Source organism: Epinephelus moara, chromosome 5 (assembly GCF_006386435.1).
Source record: "Epinephelus moara isolate mb chromosome 5, YSFRI_EMoa_1.0, whole genome shotgun sequence".
Classification (NCBI taxonomy): domain Eukaryota; kingdom Metazoa; phylum Chordata; class Actinopteri; order Perciformes; family Serranidae; genus Epinephelus; species Epinephelus moara.
In genome coordinates, this window is record NC_065510.1 from 34050026 (window position 1) to 34067601 (window position 17576).

A 17576-nucleotide genomic window follows, 5' to 3' on the forward strand; every position below is an offset into this window, starting at 1 on the left:
GGCAGAGATGCTTCCTAGGGCTGAGTATCATTCTAATATTTATGATACCAGTACCAGTACAACTACCCTTCAATTATTCTGATACCCATGGAGCACTTAATTTGATACCTTTTTTTCCTACTTCATTTGAAACCCATGTCAGGTATGTAGTATAGACATACTTTCGAACATTTTGGTGGCATCTCGGCACACTGAACTGCCAACCCTGGCAAATACGCTGCGTTCGACTTTATCAAACCACAGACTGTTTGGGCTGTAGTTGCTGTGGTAGTAGGCCATTTACACGTCGCATTAAACTGAAGGACACGTTGGATGGTTGGCTGCAAGCAAAACCATAGAAATATTCGTTTTTCTCTACATCTGGGTACAGAACGGATCAAATGCAGGTATCGTTTGACTGGAAAAGTTTCGATACTACTTGTTGGGTTACTACGGTTGATAGCTTAGAGTCGATACCTTAAAGGTATTGAGTACCGATACCTAGCCCTCATGCTTACGGTATTTTTAGTAGCAATTAGTTAGTATTAGAGCTGTATGGAGGTATTTTTGTGTCTTTTTGTTGCAATCATATAAAACTGTTTTGAGAGCATATTTCTTGAACTGCAATCAAAAATCAAGTTTGTAAGGAAAAACATGTCATCATTTTGCCTATAAATCTGTCTTCTTTGCTTGCGAGTTAAAAAGTTTTGCTTGCGAGTTAAAAAGTTTTGCTTGCAGATCAGTCTTCTTTGCTTGCGAGTTAAAGTTTTGCTTGCAAGTTCAACTGCACTTAATTGGTGGGGCCTACGCTGATGGATGAGAGAAGAGTTTCTATTGGTGGGTTTGACGTGGCTCCATACAGAGCGGGCTACACCCACGATTCCCTCTCTCCCACTGGAAACGCTCGACAGACGGCATTACTGCTACACCCCGGGGCTACGATGGTAGTGACTGTTACACTGTCGAATAGTTCTGCCCTGGCTAAACAAAAGCAATCTACATGCACCAGTTTAAATAAAACATTCTTGCTATTATTAGGCCTAGTCCACACGGACCCGTGAACTTCTGAAACCGTGTATTATTCTATGCGATTTGGCTGTTTGGCCACACGCAACCGCACAAGTTTTTGGAAGACTCCGGTGCCAGCAGTTGCGTGTAGATAGGATAACCGCAGTATTTTATTACATGTCTCCATTGTTTGACGTCAGAGCGACGGTGAATAGCTCTTTTCTAAAAGTTTACTAACCACTAAAATCCCACATCCTGTGTTAAATACAATGGGTCTTAACTATGTTTACAATGACGCACAATAGAAACTATATAAACAAATTATCTATTAAGGGTACACTACTGATAAAATCTGACGGTGCTTAGGTGACATTTACCCACCTGAAATAATAAATGAAAACAAACAGTGATTTTGCTGGTCTTCAGTAGCTTTACTCTAGGTGTAACTGCCAACTGAAGAATCAACCGTTTATGTACCCAGATTTGCTCTCGGGCCTTTACTCAAATCAGTTCTGCTTTAAATTGAATGGGGGGTATCTGTATGGTATCTGTAAAGATACAAAATCATAGCATATGCATAAAAAAATGTCACAATTGAGTGGGCATCGCCACCTACTGCTTTGACATGTGTGTTACATCACTTGGTAGCGGGTTTTGCGGTTTCGTGTGGATATCATATTTTTTTATCCAGTGTTTCCCATTAATTAACGAAACTATGGCGGCCCGCCATAATTTAATTTGACCCGCCAGAGTTTCTAAATAAAAGATTTAGGCTGCTGAAAGTATTGCCTTCTAAGCCGAAGTTTGGCTGACCGGCGGACAGTGCACACACATCACCAAAACCTCACAGGCAGGTTTCCAGAATATCAGGCACATTAACGATGCAATAAATAGCCACAAAGCCACAATTCAATGCAACTATCTGCAATCAGCACATAAATGTATCTCTATATCGACTGTCCCGTCACATCTGATGTCAGATCAAAGGGGATTGGCACCGTTTGGCACGTTTGGCACGCGTAATGGAAACCCAACCTGATTTGATTAACACAGCTGCAAACTAATGAGTTCACATCCCTCTCAGCCAACCACAAACAGCCACAGCATCAGATAGGGAGTATATATTCAGCATCTGTCATCTTAGAAAAGTCAAAAGAAAAGAAACAGAGTGAGACTGCGAGAGAGAAAGAGAGAGCGCGCGCGCACGAGAGAAACGCAACATTGATTTACAATTGTGGTGACCTCCTCCCAGGCTACCTTTGCATCATCAGCCCGTGGAGGTCTGCTCGCAGTTCCGTATATTCGGACACTGCGAGCTTGGACCTCCCGGACCAAAACATCAGTTTCCTCCTGGGAGAAGTTTGGCCGTCTGACGCTGCTGCTCTCTTCTGCCATGGCGAATTGAGTAAACTCTCATTACGCCTTCGCGCGGCGCATTTAAGGGCGAGGAGAGGGGCTCATTTGATTGGTGTGATGTGTGTAAAACCCACTCCACGCCTTCTCTCCTCCCTCTTTCCGACTTGCGCAGGTAGGAGGGACGGAGGTGGGACAGACGAGTAGCTGCGCCAGCGCGCACGGTGTGCCAAACTTGCAAAATCCGCCTGGCCACACCCAGTTGGCGAAGCGCAGGTGCGCTGCGCCCCCGCCTCGCCCGGTCTGCGAAACTAGAGCCCAAAGTGTGGAGAAGAGGGACCGGGAAAAGCGGCGGACCTCCGGGGAAGCCTGCTCCGTTCTCCCCGCAGTTAGGGACCGTTCGCCACGGTACTGCTGCTGGGCAGGGTGGAAATAAGTCCTGCAGAGTTACAGAGGACCTGGAGAATGTTTTAGGATAGTAATAACATTATATAAGATAATCATATTACAAAGATAATATAAGATAATAACATTAAAGACAAAATGAAATTGCAATACTTTTTCAAAACTTGATGATTTTACCTTTCTGTACATTTTGTATACAAATTCATTTCAATTTCAATTTACAATGTTCAAAATTTTCTTCGGGGGGGGGTAGTTTCCCAAAATCCTGTGGGAAACACTGTTATCACACCACACCGCTTTGCAAGCGTACTCGGCTGATGAGTAGAATTTAAGAAACAGGCTAAATGACATGATGTTGCACACTCTTGTACAGTAGGTGGCGGTATGCACCTTTAAATTGTTTGCAATCTGCCAACCGAGAGAAGAAGAAAAAAAAAAAGTCATTCCGATTGAGACTGGCCAATAGAGACGTGTCTCACAGCTTTCAGTTTAGGCCCCGCCCACCAGGTTCAACTTTTTACTCGCAAAGCTTTTTGACTTGCAAACGAAAAAAATGACTCGCAAACAAAACTTTTGGATTTGCATTTTTTAATCAATCATTTTTTACTTGGAATATGCTGTAAAGCCCTTTGAGGCAAATTGTGATTTGTGATATTGGGCTTTATAAATAAAATTGATTGATTGACTTGCAATAAAACATTTTTTGATTGCAATATTGATACTTTTGCTCTCAAATCTTTTTTTTTGATTGCAAAACCTACTCTGTTTGATTGAATAATAAAGAAACAAATGTAGCTCCATAGAGCTGCAGCAATTTATTATTCAATTAGTTGTTAAATTAATCACCAACTAATCTGGTTATCCAATGATTGGTTTAAGTAATTTTTAAGAAGAAAAAAAAAAGGTCCAAATTCTCTGGTTTCACCTTCTTTAATATGAATATTTTCTGATTTCTTTACTCTGACAGTAAATTTTTCACCATTTTCTGACATTTATAGACCAAAGAACTAATCGATTAATCAAGAAAATAATCGGGAGAGTAATCGACAATAAATTAAAAAAATAATAATAAAATGATTGCATGTTGCCCTAGGTATAGGTACTATAAAAGTAGTAGTACAAAGTATTAAATAGAATAAAAAGGCATTTTAAGCTTTTTTTCTTTACACAGAAAAAATAATTATTTTCATGTGAAAATGGGCTGTATCAAAGGTCGTTTCATAAATTTGTATAATTGAATTTGAAAAGGATGAATAAATAACAACAAAAAAAACTGTTACATCAGTATTGGCCCAGAATTTCACAATCGGTGCCTCACTGATGTTGATATCATTAAAACAACAAACCCAACTCTTACAGATCGGTATGTGCAGCAGTATATGTTTACTTTTATTAGGATAGTACCATTATTGGTCACTGGCTGTTTTTAGGCTGCTGACAGTGGAGCTACCTGTGTTGATAGATGCACATCTGCAGATAAATCCAAGCCTGTAAATAATTTCCCAGTGGTCCCACTTTACCACTTGGAGGATGATGTCAGCAGCTTGTATTTACAGTAAATCTGATATGACAGCGACACAACATGTCCGTCCGTCCACACCCTTTAGGTTCCTCTTTTTTAACCCTCATCTCCTCCCCCTCTTCATGTATTTGTTTCTTACCCTGCTTTCTCTTTCCACACCCTCCCCCACTCTTTCCTCCCCTTCTAACCCATCCTGTTAACCTCCTCCTCCTCCACCTCCTGTGTTCACCTCCTTCCTCTCCTCCCTCGGTGTCCCAGCAGACCAGTGTGTTGGAGAATGTTGACGTAATGTGCTGCTGACTGGATGGTCGTCCAGCTCCTGCCCCGAGATAATGGATCTCATTTGATCACACACACACACACACACACACACACACACACACACACACACAGACGAATAGACAGACTCTGAAGTGACTTGCTGAGCTGCTGGAGCCTGCATCCATCCCACCAGCCCTCTTTCCTCCCGTCTTTTCTTTCTCCCTCCTTCATCATCCCATCCTCCCTTTTTCCTCTGCAGTATTGGCCCTGCCCAGTGGGGAGACTGTCTGCTCTCTCTCTCTCTTTCTCTCTCCACCCTTCTTACTTCCTCCCCCCTTTTTCCCTGTCTCACTATCTGCTGTGTTTGCTGTGCTCTAGTCTATTTCTGGCTCTTGCTTTTCTTGTTTCCTCACTCTTTCTGTCTCTCTCCTGGGATCCGTCTCGATCTCCCACTTGTTGGGCTGGCTGGCTGCTGCCTCCTCGGTGCCTCGTTCGCCGCTCATCTTCATTTTCTCCCCGCCACGCCCTGCCTACCCCACCGTGCGCCCTCCTCCCCTTTGGCCATCCTCTCCAACTGACTTTTTCCCATCTATTTCTTCATCTCCGTGATTGACTCTCGAGTGCTCTCCATCCTGTTCTTCATCTCCCACTCTCTGTCTCCATCTTATATTCTCTGACTCTCTGTGACTGCGTCTTTATCTCCCGTTTCCTCTCTCATTTCATATTCTGCTTGTTTACGTTCCTTCTAATGTACAGTTCTTTGTGTCCTGCCGCTCTTAGTGCTTTCCTCCCTTTTCTTCATCATACCTTTCTTCTTGTTTATGGTCTGTTTCCATTTCATCTCTGAAACTACACTGTAAGGACACTGCTCTATTATAGATACTGCGTGCTATTAGTCTGCTTGTGGGTAAAAGGCCCTGTACCTGCTCTCTTCTTAATAGAGATGTGCACCCCTCCCCTGTGTCTGAATCAATAGCCCTCAGACAGCAGCGAGGAGGCGCGAGGATTGATTGATGATTCAGATGTTTGTTGCCACATCAACCAAGGTTGCAAGGACTTATCATTGATTAGGATTTTATATATATATGTAATTTTGGTAAAATTCAGATGGAAATGTGGCAAGACATGACATCAGGCTTATTATTCTCCTATAAAAAGAGTCAGAAATTTCTCTGTCCTTGCTTAGTCATTGTCTAGTATGATGACCTCACACTTCATTTTGTTTAAGAAATGCAGTGTCAGGTTAGCCAGTAAGAAAGTGACAGAGCAGTTCCCCTGACCAATGGGAGAGCAGGGATTTGGTGCTCTAACATGCGCAAACCAATGCACACAAGCTTGAAAGGTTTCTGGATGAGTAATAAAATGATAGTAAAATGTGTTTGGATACATGTCTGCCGATGTTTTAATACTTTTGACTTTTTAGAGGCATCTTTCAAGTCATCAGGGGACAAGTGCTTGATAGTTAAGGTAGATGTTTGGTGGAGTATCACCTCCAGTCCCTGTGTGGTGGGCCTATAAAAGGCTGAGGACGGTTGGAAGATGCTTGTTATAAGGTGAACACTCAGACCTGATTTTGACCGGTGAGATTTACTTTCATGGTGTGGCAAATAGCTGCCGAGGGACTAAGTAGTGCAAGGAGGGTTGTAGGCATAAATTGCATGAGCTAGGGTGGCTAGCAGATGAACAGCAGTCCACAAAGTTGCAAGGTACACATTTTCTTTAAGAGTAACTGAACCCCAGAGTTTTACCGTCAGTCCCTCTACCCTGGAAATTCCAAAAAATGCCTTAAGAACGTTAAAAAAAGTATCAAAATGGGCTGGGAGGGGGCTAAGACATGGGCACTCACTCCTTAGTGCTGTGCGGAGGAATGGAGATGGGTTGGTGACGAAACTGCTGCCATAAATGTCAGCTGCTAGATCAGCCAATAGCTGGGTTTCATTTAGTAGAAGGCATTTGCTGTGTACATTTATAACACAATATGTAGAATTCAAATACTTTGCACTAAAATGTCAAGATTTGCACCTGAATTGATCAGAAACACTACCAAATGCCCATATACATTGGTTTTCAGCTTATAAAAGTGGTTTGGGGGATTTAGTTACTCTTTTAAGTTTAGTTTATTGATAGAGCAAATTTTAAAACAACAGGAGTTGACCAAAGTGCTGTACAGAGGTAAAACAACCATAATATCTAAAAGAAATAAGCAGCAACCTTCAGGGCTAAAAAATAGAAGCCAGCACACAAGTACCAAAAACTGCAGTTCCTCTAATGGCCACTTGAGGCTGGCTCTAAGAGCGAGTCAATCCCTGTAGACCTTCATGTTAAAATACCCAAACTTAGAGCACAAAATAATCATGTTTACTACCTTGTTCAAAAATGTTTTATCTCTTTATAGCTAATTTTAACATTCATGACAACTGTACGGGGACTCTCAGCAGCGAAAGGTAACATACATTTTGGTCACCTAAAAAAAGTCTTTTTCGGCATTTAGGGGTAGTAAAAGACCCTGCAATGAGTCAGACTGTCAGTTTCTTCTGTAAGTAAATGTTTTTTTCAAATGGTTTTAAGCCTGTTTTTCACTAGGAAAAAATTAGCATTAGCATTATCACAGTTAACCGTAGCTGTAAATGCACCATGTTAACTAAGCTAGCTGCTAGTTTTAGGGTTAGCTCCACCCTCTCGTCCAAATCTGTTCAGTTCTGGCTCCAAAAATTCAAGATGGCGACACCCAAATGCCAATTTCAAAGCATCAAAATGGAAGTCAGCAAACCAATGGGCAACATCAGGGTGGCTACATCCATTATTTTATACAGTCTATGGAAAAAATAATAAGACATAGTAAAAAAAGTAAGTGGCAAAACAGATACAGCCAGAACAGTCGGCCAATTAAAATGGACAGGATGGGAAAATTCAAGTGGACACAAATGCAAAAGAATGAAGGAAGGTTTTTTGTTTAGTTTTAAAAGAGCCCAGGGATGGGACTGATCTAAGACAGAGCCTCAAAGTTCAGGTGCCGTGACTGCAACAGTGTGATCACCTCTGTGTTTGGAGTTTGATTGTAGGATCGTTAGGAGGCCAGTGTTGGAGGGATGAAGAGCCCCAGGGGTGGAGTGGGGCACAAGGAGGTCATATATGTAGGGCGGTGCCAGGACATTGAGAAGTTGAAAAAAATCTGATTATCAAACACTTAACTGTCATCATCTCTGTCACTGCCCTTCACACAGTGCAACCAAGAATCTGCCCTTTTTGCCTGTCCTTGTATTATTTCACCATGCAGTTAGGGAAGGATAGTAATCAGTACATCTAGCCACACTCCTCATAAAAATGAATGGGATGTGAAATCTATTGTGATTGCATCTTAAAGGCTCTACACACACACAGTAAACACACACAGGTGTTTTCACTTGTTCTGCCTGATTAGATTTGCCTGATTTGCCAGACTTTTTGGATGTGCGCAAACTGTGCTTGAATGACATCTTCCTCATTCTCCTGAAAGTTTAGTTGCACCTGTTAGGGCTCAGCAAATTAAATATGGTCACATCAAGCTTCTTCCCTAGGAAAATTTGTTCAGTCTTCTCTTCACTTTAATTAAAATTTGCATAATAGACATATTCACTCTTTCTGTTTCGGTGGCATCTCAGTCTAGCTACGCTTCAGAGTTCACCTTTGTTTCAGTTTAACCAGCGGATACACTGTGTCATCACCATGTTTTAGTACATCAGTACACTACCAAACTACAAGCTGCAGCAGCACTCACAGTTTGTGATTGCTCAATGTTTATCTCCCACCCAATAGTGACATCATGTCCTTTTTTCAAGGCTGAATGTTGGACAAGAAGGCTAATGTCACTCATTGTTTTTGCATCTTTAGCATTCCCATTAGTACAAGAAGTTTGATTACCTCATGTCTGACCAGCCACAATAATTGAAAACACCTGTGTGGGTGTGCAGGGCCTTTTAAAAGGCTGCATGATGGTCCTGTAAAATTACAAATGCATTTGCATAACAAATAACACCAGTACATGTTGTTATCAAGGATAACATGTTGTTATCCATGAACACTAAATAGTCACCACCAATAACAAAACACGATGTTAAAATAATTGCCAAAGATTAAAAAATAAATAAAGTGTTAGCTATTAGGAGATATAGCTTACAGAAAAACAGTAACTAATTGAATTATCTGCTGGTTGCCAGGCAACTAGTCCTGGCCAAGAAATAGTCAGGCACATAATCCCTCATCAAATGTCAAATTCCGTTTTCATGCATTTTCAGTGCAAATTAAACCAGATATAACCTGTAAATGAGTGAGCTGTAGAGGTGCTAACTGCTAGCTGTTTCCCCCCATTTCCAGTCTTTATGCTAAGCTAATCAAAGCTAACTGGCTGCAGACTCCAGCTACTTATTTACCATACAGGCATGAGAGTGGTATCAATCTTTTTATCTCACTCTGAGCAAGAAAGCGAAAGTCCATATTACCCAAAATATTTCTTTACGCTCCATAGAGTCCACAAGGCTTAACAAAATCCAGGGTTTGATCCAGACGGCCTCTCTTCATTAGAGTCAGCTCATCTCCTGTAGAACAGTGAATTTTATGAAACTCCCAGAAACTCTAATGATGTAACAGAACCATGATGTGCCTGAGGCTGAGGGCTGAGGTGGAGGATGCAGTGCTGTACGATGACTACACCTTCATTTTCACAGATCGATATTTAACAGAATCTGTGGGTGGAATTTCAGTACAGGCAGATGTGTGTGCGTGTATTTGTGTGTGTGCGTGTGTGTGTGTGTATGTAGAGAGAGAAATACAGTATGTGCACCTGTTACTACTGAAACCATTGTGTTTATTTGACTTCCTGTTGTGTTTTGTGGATCAGATGCCTTGTTAGTATGGAAGACGAGAAAGCCTGGTATAGAAAACTGTCTGTCAGAGTGGAGAACAGGCGTGGCCCCGAGCTGCAGTCCTCTGCAGTGTCTCTTTCTCCCTGTCTTCCTCCTCCTTGTACGGCACCTGAATAATGACTTGTGTTAATTAGGCCGGGAAGTCAAAGAAAATACTGTCCTCCATCGATCCTTGTAATCAATCTGGTCCCTTCTACCTTATCACGCTGGATGGAGAGGCATCCAAGGTTGTCTTCTATTCAGAGCAACATGCCACACACACACACACACACACACACGCACACACGCACGCATCTATCCATTCGTGCAAATGGGCCTTTCTTTTCTTTTGTTGTCTGACTCCGTGTCCACCACTATCTTCCCGCCTCCCTTCTCATCATCACTACACGAGCCACAGCAGCAGTCAGCTGCTTTGTTGTAACCCTGCTGCCTAGCTTTCTGATCATTTTGCGGTATGTGTTTGCATTAATGCAGCGAGTATCTGCGACTCAGTACGCCTGGGAAATGAGATGGGGAAAGTGTTTCAGTCCTGTTTTAATGAGTTCTGTACACAGTTATGTGTCTGAATCCAAATGTGTTGTTAAAGAAATGCATAAATCACTACTGCAGCTGTACAGTCTGTGCATGTGTGTAATTTTTGAAGAAGGCGAATGTGTGTCAGAGAAACAATTTTCAAGATGTCTTAAGGACTTGTTTATTTCACATGAGCAGCATAAAGACGACTCCCTCATCTGCACACAACAGGCATCTGCTTCATTTGCATGATTCACAAAGTAATGACTTGTAATTAGGTATTTGCTTGATCTCAAACAATAGGGATGCACCGCTTTTGAAATTCTGGGCAGAAACCAAAATTTTAAATAACAATTTGGCTGTTAGCCGATACCAATGTCTTTATGTTGTTGTTTATATTGTTTAAGTGGTAATGTGTTCCACCTTTTGTGCCTGGGAAACAAAGAAATCTACACCACAAAAAAACAAAACAAAAAACTGAACTGCTTTGAAGTAATTGAGATCCTTATTATTACACTGCCTTTGAATGAGCACAAATTCAATCATACAAATTTATGAAACAACCTTAAATATGCACCTTTTACATGAAAAACATCTTTTAAAAATAACTCCCTGAAAAGCATTTTTATTTTATATATCATAATTTCCTCTCTAGTATCTATTTTATATTGCTGTAAACACATCAACAAAATTCTACTTCAAACAAGTATCTGGCCAAAAAGACTACAATGAACACATCATGAGAATGTTATAATTTACCTTTGTCCTATTCTCGTTTTTACATAATAGAGCTTGAACGCATCATAATGTAACGCAATGCAACCTCCGTTAGAGCTAATGTTAACTAGTTCTTGTCCTACCGATTTTAAGTTTAACCGATATGTTGTTCATTATTGGGGAAACAATAGGGCGTGTCCAAAAACACGACACGACGATAGTGACTTTACTGTGCCCTTTCCTTCTGAAAGTGTCCCGGGGAAGATTTTTGTTCTTCCAAACACGTTTTCTATTGTCTGTTTATCTACCAGCCATCTTGGCCCACAACAGTGAGATCACAGAGCCCATTTGTCAGTCATTGTGTTCTTCTTGTAACTGCGCATTAATTTCAGTTTGTGGCTGTTTCGAGTCTCAAGCCCCGCTTTTTAGCTTGCGCAGAATTAATGTGACACAACAGAAAAACATCAGCCACTGTCATCGTTTAATGACATTTGGTGTGCCGATAGGCCGAAGACAGTCAACAAGGCGAATATCGGACGGTGCCCATGTTCAGCCAATAAATCGGTGCATCCCTACTAAACTAAACACAGGGTTGCCAAACCCTGCTGGTTCCTGTATAAGGTATCAGTTATGAAATGGTGGGTTTTTAGTCCAATAAAACCAAAGATTGTTAAGTGCTTTCTGATTGTGTGAGTAAGTCTGTTACGATCATTACGTTAGCATCTTCTCAAGGTCAGCAAAAATGATCAAGGTCATGTCCATATATCGTACAGTATTGCCCCTGTTAAATGTGTTTTTGTTTACATACAGTAAGAATTTCATATGGCAGAATAAACAGCAGGGGTTTCCAGACCGTTGTAAGACTTGCGTGCAGCTCCTAAGTGTTTTTTCACAGCACCTTAGATGAATGAACAGAAGGAAACTATGCTGAGACACGCTTTGCTGTCACTTCTGGTCGCTCCTTCATCAAAACCTGCACAAATGTGAACAATTTGCATGTAGCCCACTGTTCATATCGACTTCAACATTGACATTAGTACTATTTTCAGTGTCCTGGTTATATGTTTGTGTTTAATGTAAATATAATGTTTTGATATCCCCTTATCCATGTTTTAAGAAACCAAAAAATGTGGCATGTAAACAACACTTTATCCAGGTTTCTAATCAGTGTCTGCTGTGTTGGCAGGTGCTCAGCTGGAGTTTCATTAGTATTTAGAAAAGAAAATGCAGGATGTTAAGCAATGTAATGACAGCATTACAGCCAAATTGAAAGTGAAAGTCGACTTTTGTTGCTCACGTCTTTCATTACTGCTCATCTGATGAAGAAGGCAATTGAAGCAGCGGGATAAATATTCTAGTAAATGAACTAAACCAGAAACAAATTCCACTGATCACGTCCAACTTAAAAGGAATAATGCAAACACACACACACAAAACAAGGAGTCCCCTCTGTCCTCTGGATTATTATTATGTATGTAGTGATATGAATAGCAGGGTTTTTGATTTCTTCAATATAATAAAAACAAGGATTTTAAGACTTAAGTGTGACACTAGTGTGCACGTAAACTCACACACTCCAGCAGCCACTTGTTCAAGCAGCATGTGAGTGCTGTTCATCTCAGGGAAATACCTCCCTATAACGAACTGTGACAGAATTGAGAGATATTTCTTTTCTTCAGCATCATATCACTATGATCTGTGAGCCAGCAGCTCTATGCTTCCTCCTCTCTTTAGTCTCTTCCTTGAGAAAAATCCCTCCCATTGCAGGGGCATGCTGCTCTGTGGCAGGATTTTGAAACAGAGGTATCTAAATCTGACATTGAAGTTACACTAATTAACAGTGTTTTACTATTGACAACCAGCCATTTCATAACAGCTGGTTGAATGGCGAATTCACACACTGTTTATAATTGATAATGGGAGCAAAGGTCCTGCTGTGGTCTTCATTGGTGTGGGGCATAGTGACCAACAGTGAGGTGTTGAGTTGCTGCCTGTGCTCTCCCTTACAGTGGCGTAAATGGTATTGATTTTAAACACAGTGTTTTTGAACTGGTGAGGAAATCAGTTAGTACAGTAGCGCAGTGCAGCATGATGCACTGAAAGAATATTAATGAAGAAGAGCTGTGTATGTGTGTCCGTCTAAAGACGAAAAAAATGTTTAGTACTTCTCAGCTTCTCTCGGCTAAAAGGTTTGGATGAGGAGGGACACGGGAGGGTGAGTGTTTGTGTGTGTGTGCCTGTGAGTGTACTATAACCCCCAGCAGCAGAGACATGAGGAGCAGACAGGCTGCTGTTTAATAGATTACAAGGGAACATGGCGATCCATCGATTGTATCCCCTCCACACACACACACACACACACACAAACACTTGTGCTGGTATTTCTGTCCCGAGTAGTGTGTGTCAAAAATATTAATTCATTGGTTTATCGTTTCTGAACATTTATAACACTTTCAATACTCGTTTTTCGCCGTATCAATACACCGGTACCAGATGCTTTTTCTTGCTTTCTCATATTGTTAATGTTTACGACAGTCACTCTGCTGTTCTCGGCTACAAACCAAGAAAAGAGAAGTCGTCGTCATGTTATAGCCTTGTTATCTTTTAATAAAAACTTCAACTTCTATGCCCTCAATGTCAATTTTTCACCAATGGTATTAAAAATGGTATCAGATATTGATTTTATTTTAAGATATGACAACACTAGTTTGTTGTAAGTCGGTTCGACCGTTAGCATGTTAGCACATGTGTGTATCCCACTGGGTAGCTCATCACCTCCACTCGGCACTACGCTAATGCAGCAGATACCACTCATATCTGGACGATGTTGTTGTGTAAGCATATCACCCACCCTCCAGTTCCACCCTGGTTAACACCGTTAGCTCTGTCAGCACTGTTGCCAGTATTTAGCTCTGTTAATGGAGTTTGCACCGTTACCTGCTAGCTAGCTAGGTAGCTGTTAGCTGTCGTGTTCAGACAACTCATGCACTCTGAATTTCTTGTAAAGCTCCTCTAAAGTGAAGTTCTTGTATTTTTCAATCTGTATCTTATTTTTTTAATTGTGGCCAGTCTGACTGTGGGTCATGCTTACTTCAGACTTGTCATCTCCGCTGCCCTGGAAATAGATCTCTATGTAGTTAGCTACAGGAGCTAAACCGTTGGGTTCCCCTCTGTGTTTTGTTTTGCTCAGTCTCTGAGACAAGTGTACATGTGTAAAATATAAGTTACGCTCAAAGCTTTAGGAAACTTGCACTCAAATCTACATCTAATATCTTTTTCTAATATACATCATCTTGCCGCCAAATGGCGCCTTGTTTCCTGAATCTCTACAGTGCAGGTGTACAAGGGCAAATTTTACATGACCCATCGTCAGAATGGCCACGATTATAAGAATAAGACCAGGGTAGAAAAATATATATTTGGTTTATATTTGAAAACTAAGTAGTGAATACAATGTATTGAATTAATCGTCCTCACAAGTATAGTATGTGCTATACAATACTCCCTGTTTATGTGCTCATACAGCACCGTTACAATCCAAGATAACAAACTCTCTGCCCCCCCCAGTCATTACTTAACATGCAGCAGGTCTCCGTGTTTTTAATTTCTTCGCTCTCTTTACTCCTAATTACATTCTCCTCCTCTACCTCCATCTGTCTCTGCCTAAACTCAGAGGCTCTTGCTGGCAGTTCGCTGCCACTTTGCTGTATACTTTCTGCCAGTAGAGCAGCTTGTGCTGTCACAGAGTAGAAGCCGCTTACAGGTACACCTAGCATCTCATAAGCAGTTCATGGAGCTGTTTTATTAACTATTGTTCACTTTATGCCACACCGACCTGTAAATATAACATAGACACACACTAGAATGAGCTGATTTGGCATTCTGTCAGCTTGGTGATGCTTTCTCAGTGACTTTCGTGGTAATCTACAATCTTCTGTAGATGAAGTTTCAGTTTCTACAGGTGGTGGTAATTGTTCGGTTAGTCTGAGGTTTGAAAGTTATCAGGTGTTGGGCCGTCCTGATAATCATTTTTGGACTCCGGAGCTTTAGCTGTAATTGAAAGTGAATATTCAAAGCTTTGGATGACAGATGGTCTCACCAATGGTCCTCGGCACAGAGCAGAGAGAGAGCGGGGCAAAGAGGGACTGAGTGCAGCTCTACAATGAGATAAGATTTTACCCATTTTATATAGTAAAACAAAAAAAGCAAATCAATATGTGGCAGTCGATGTTGACATTGTGAAGGCTGCCGCAAAGAAATAAATGTATGGGACACCGCTATTTATTTATGATTTCTTTATTGCCATTCCTCAAAAGACTTGAAAACTGACTACCCAACAAAAAAATATCCGAATAGTCGTACATCCAGGTCCAGGCCTTAAAGAACCTTGTGTAACTTGGTTGCCAATGGAGTATAAAAAAGACATAATATATACAGTAAATGTTTAACTGATTAGTCTCAAAATAATTTATTTCAGTATAAAGTTACTTTCACTCACATCTCTCTTGGTTTAAAGTGAAAACACACACACACACACACACACACACACACACACACACACTGCCTTGTTTTCTTCTGGTCTATTTGTTCAACAGCTTTTCATAAACTCTTTTTTTATACTTTGCAGTAATTTTCTACCACAGTTGTGAGTCAACAGTGTAGATAATGAAGGCTAAAGCACTGCAGAGATGCTGTGAGGAATAAAGAGCAGCTACTTGTCCTGAATAGTGAATGAATTATTTTGGTGCAAATCTCAGATGATTGTCTGTGTTGGAGCGCAGAGTGCTTCATAAAACTTTGAGCTGTTTTCTTCATTCGTTCACAGAAGTAAAGTGACATCATTGTTTTCCAACTGAGCCCCGTCCAATTCAAACCAGTGAGAAGAGCCCAGATAAAACAAAACAACAATACAGAAACTCTCTCATGTGAAATTACCAAATCTGTTCAAGTGCTGGCAGAAAACAGTGTGATCATGAGGGACCCTATTGATTAAAGTATGAAGCTGGTTGTGATAATGTTTTTCTGGTTTTAAGTATCCATCCTCTCGGAAGAACATGAAATTTGGTTGAAAGTCCCAGAGAAAGCTGGTTAATGGACCTTGAGTTAATACTTTTTGTCAAATTAGTTACTACTCTTGGTGCTTTATGTTTCTGAGGAACAATTTAATTCACTTACACCCAGTGCATTTCAACTAAAGTTGTGTTTTATGCTGTGTTGAGATAGACGACATTGTTCATGGAAAAAAAATGCAGACTATCACTCTCTTCAGTGAGGCCAGTGAGATTCATTTGGCCATTAATTTGGTTCTCGCTGTGCTCCCTGCCGGGTTCAGTGCATAATAAGGGATGGCCAATATGTTAAAATTTTCCAACTGGCCACTGTCAGCCCAGCAATGGTTCGTCATGTTCCACAAGCTCTCCTAGCTTTTTAGTCAAATAAATAAACAAAATTAACTCAAAGAAAACAGGCAGAAACAGAAAAATACAATTGTACACCTTTTAGAATTCAAGTTTCTCTTTTTCACAGAACTGAGACTGGCTTAACTGCCTTGTTAACAAAAACAAAACAAAACCCACCAATCCCATCTTGGTTAGCATCTTTCCACTGTTCCAATAATCACTATGTCTGGTTAGGTAGATATAATCATGTATTATTAAGTAATTCTTTGATTAAGATGCAAAAATATGCTGATCTGCGCTCTGGTTATCCCTGTTGTCTCTCTCTCTCTGCCCACTGATCACTGGCTCTCACTTGTTCTTTGGAGGCAGACCATTAAATCAGCAAGATAAGATGACAGAAATCGTCCAAACATAAGAACCAGCAACATGCTCAGCCTATTGCTGATAACAAATATGTAATCGTCCATTCGCCCAACCCTAGCACACACAGTTTAGCACCCAAAGCTCACCCTATTGAGCTCACCAAGCGGCTTGCTGAGCGGTGCACATGCCTTGCTCCACACGGCAAAAAGCCATCGTAGCGTAAGCCTTTGGTAATAATGGGTTTCAGACAAGCGGCAACCTCCAAGGCTGACAAATGAAGCGAAAACGGAAATGCCAAAAACTGAGGTTCTTTGAACGGCCACTTGAGGCTGTCTCTAGCAGCCAGTCCACTGTCAACCGTTTACATTTTATCGAGGTTTAAAGTTATGCATAATTTAAGGCGTGGCCACTTTGAGTGACAGGCTGTCTGCCGATAGCGCCCTTGATTTCTCAGTCAGATCTCCCGCTCCTCGCTCCTCCACAGCTCCACCCTCTTATCCAAATATTGTCACTTCTGGCTCCAAAAACCTAAGATGGCAACAGACAAAATGCTGAACTCAAGGCTTCAAAATGGGAGTCCACAGACCAATGGGTGGCGTCATGGTAGCTACGTCCATTATTTATACTGTCTGTGGTTTCAGAGTGAAGTGGTGCTGCTGTCGCGTTGTGTCTGAAAGGTCCATTTATCAACTTTTGCAACGCAATGTAACGTCATTTAGCAATTTCAGGTAGATTGCTTTGTAACCTCGTCACAGATTCTGATGTTTACCTGGATATTGTTGCAATGATAAAAAGCCTGTCTCATACTATAGTTATAAAATACTGTTCAGTATTTTGCAGTCTGATGAACCTCCAAACTCATGGATCTAGTACTCAGACTGGCCCTCCTGGATCGTACAGTATTTAACACCTCACTGGTGCCTGAAGCAACATGGCCCTACCAACGCCTTTTTAATTCAGAGCTATTTTTGGTCTGAATGACCATTAACAAGCATAGTGACACAGCAAAACTTGCTCACGGGAACAAGAATTCCCACTGCGACTCTGGGAGCTGAGCTTGTGCCAAGTTCAGCCCAGCACCTCCTGTTTTCTACCCTGTGTCTCTGCGGGCTTGTAGCTCTTGATCAATGCTGTTTTGCCTCCATCTGTCCATCA

The 17576-nt window shown here is 41.2% G+C and overlaps 1 protein-coding gene across 3 annotated transcripts in view; it reads left to right on the forward strand.

Moving 5' to 3' along the window:
• ube2o (ubiquitin-conjugating enzyme E2O) overlaps positions 1-17576 on the forward strand; it is a 52179-nt gene that overhangs the window by 13694 nt on the left and 20909 nt on the right. The window lies entirely within an intron of this gene.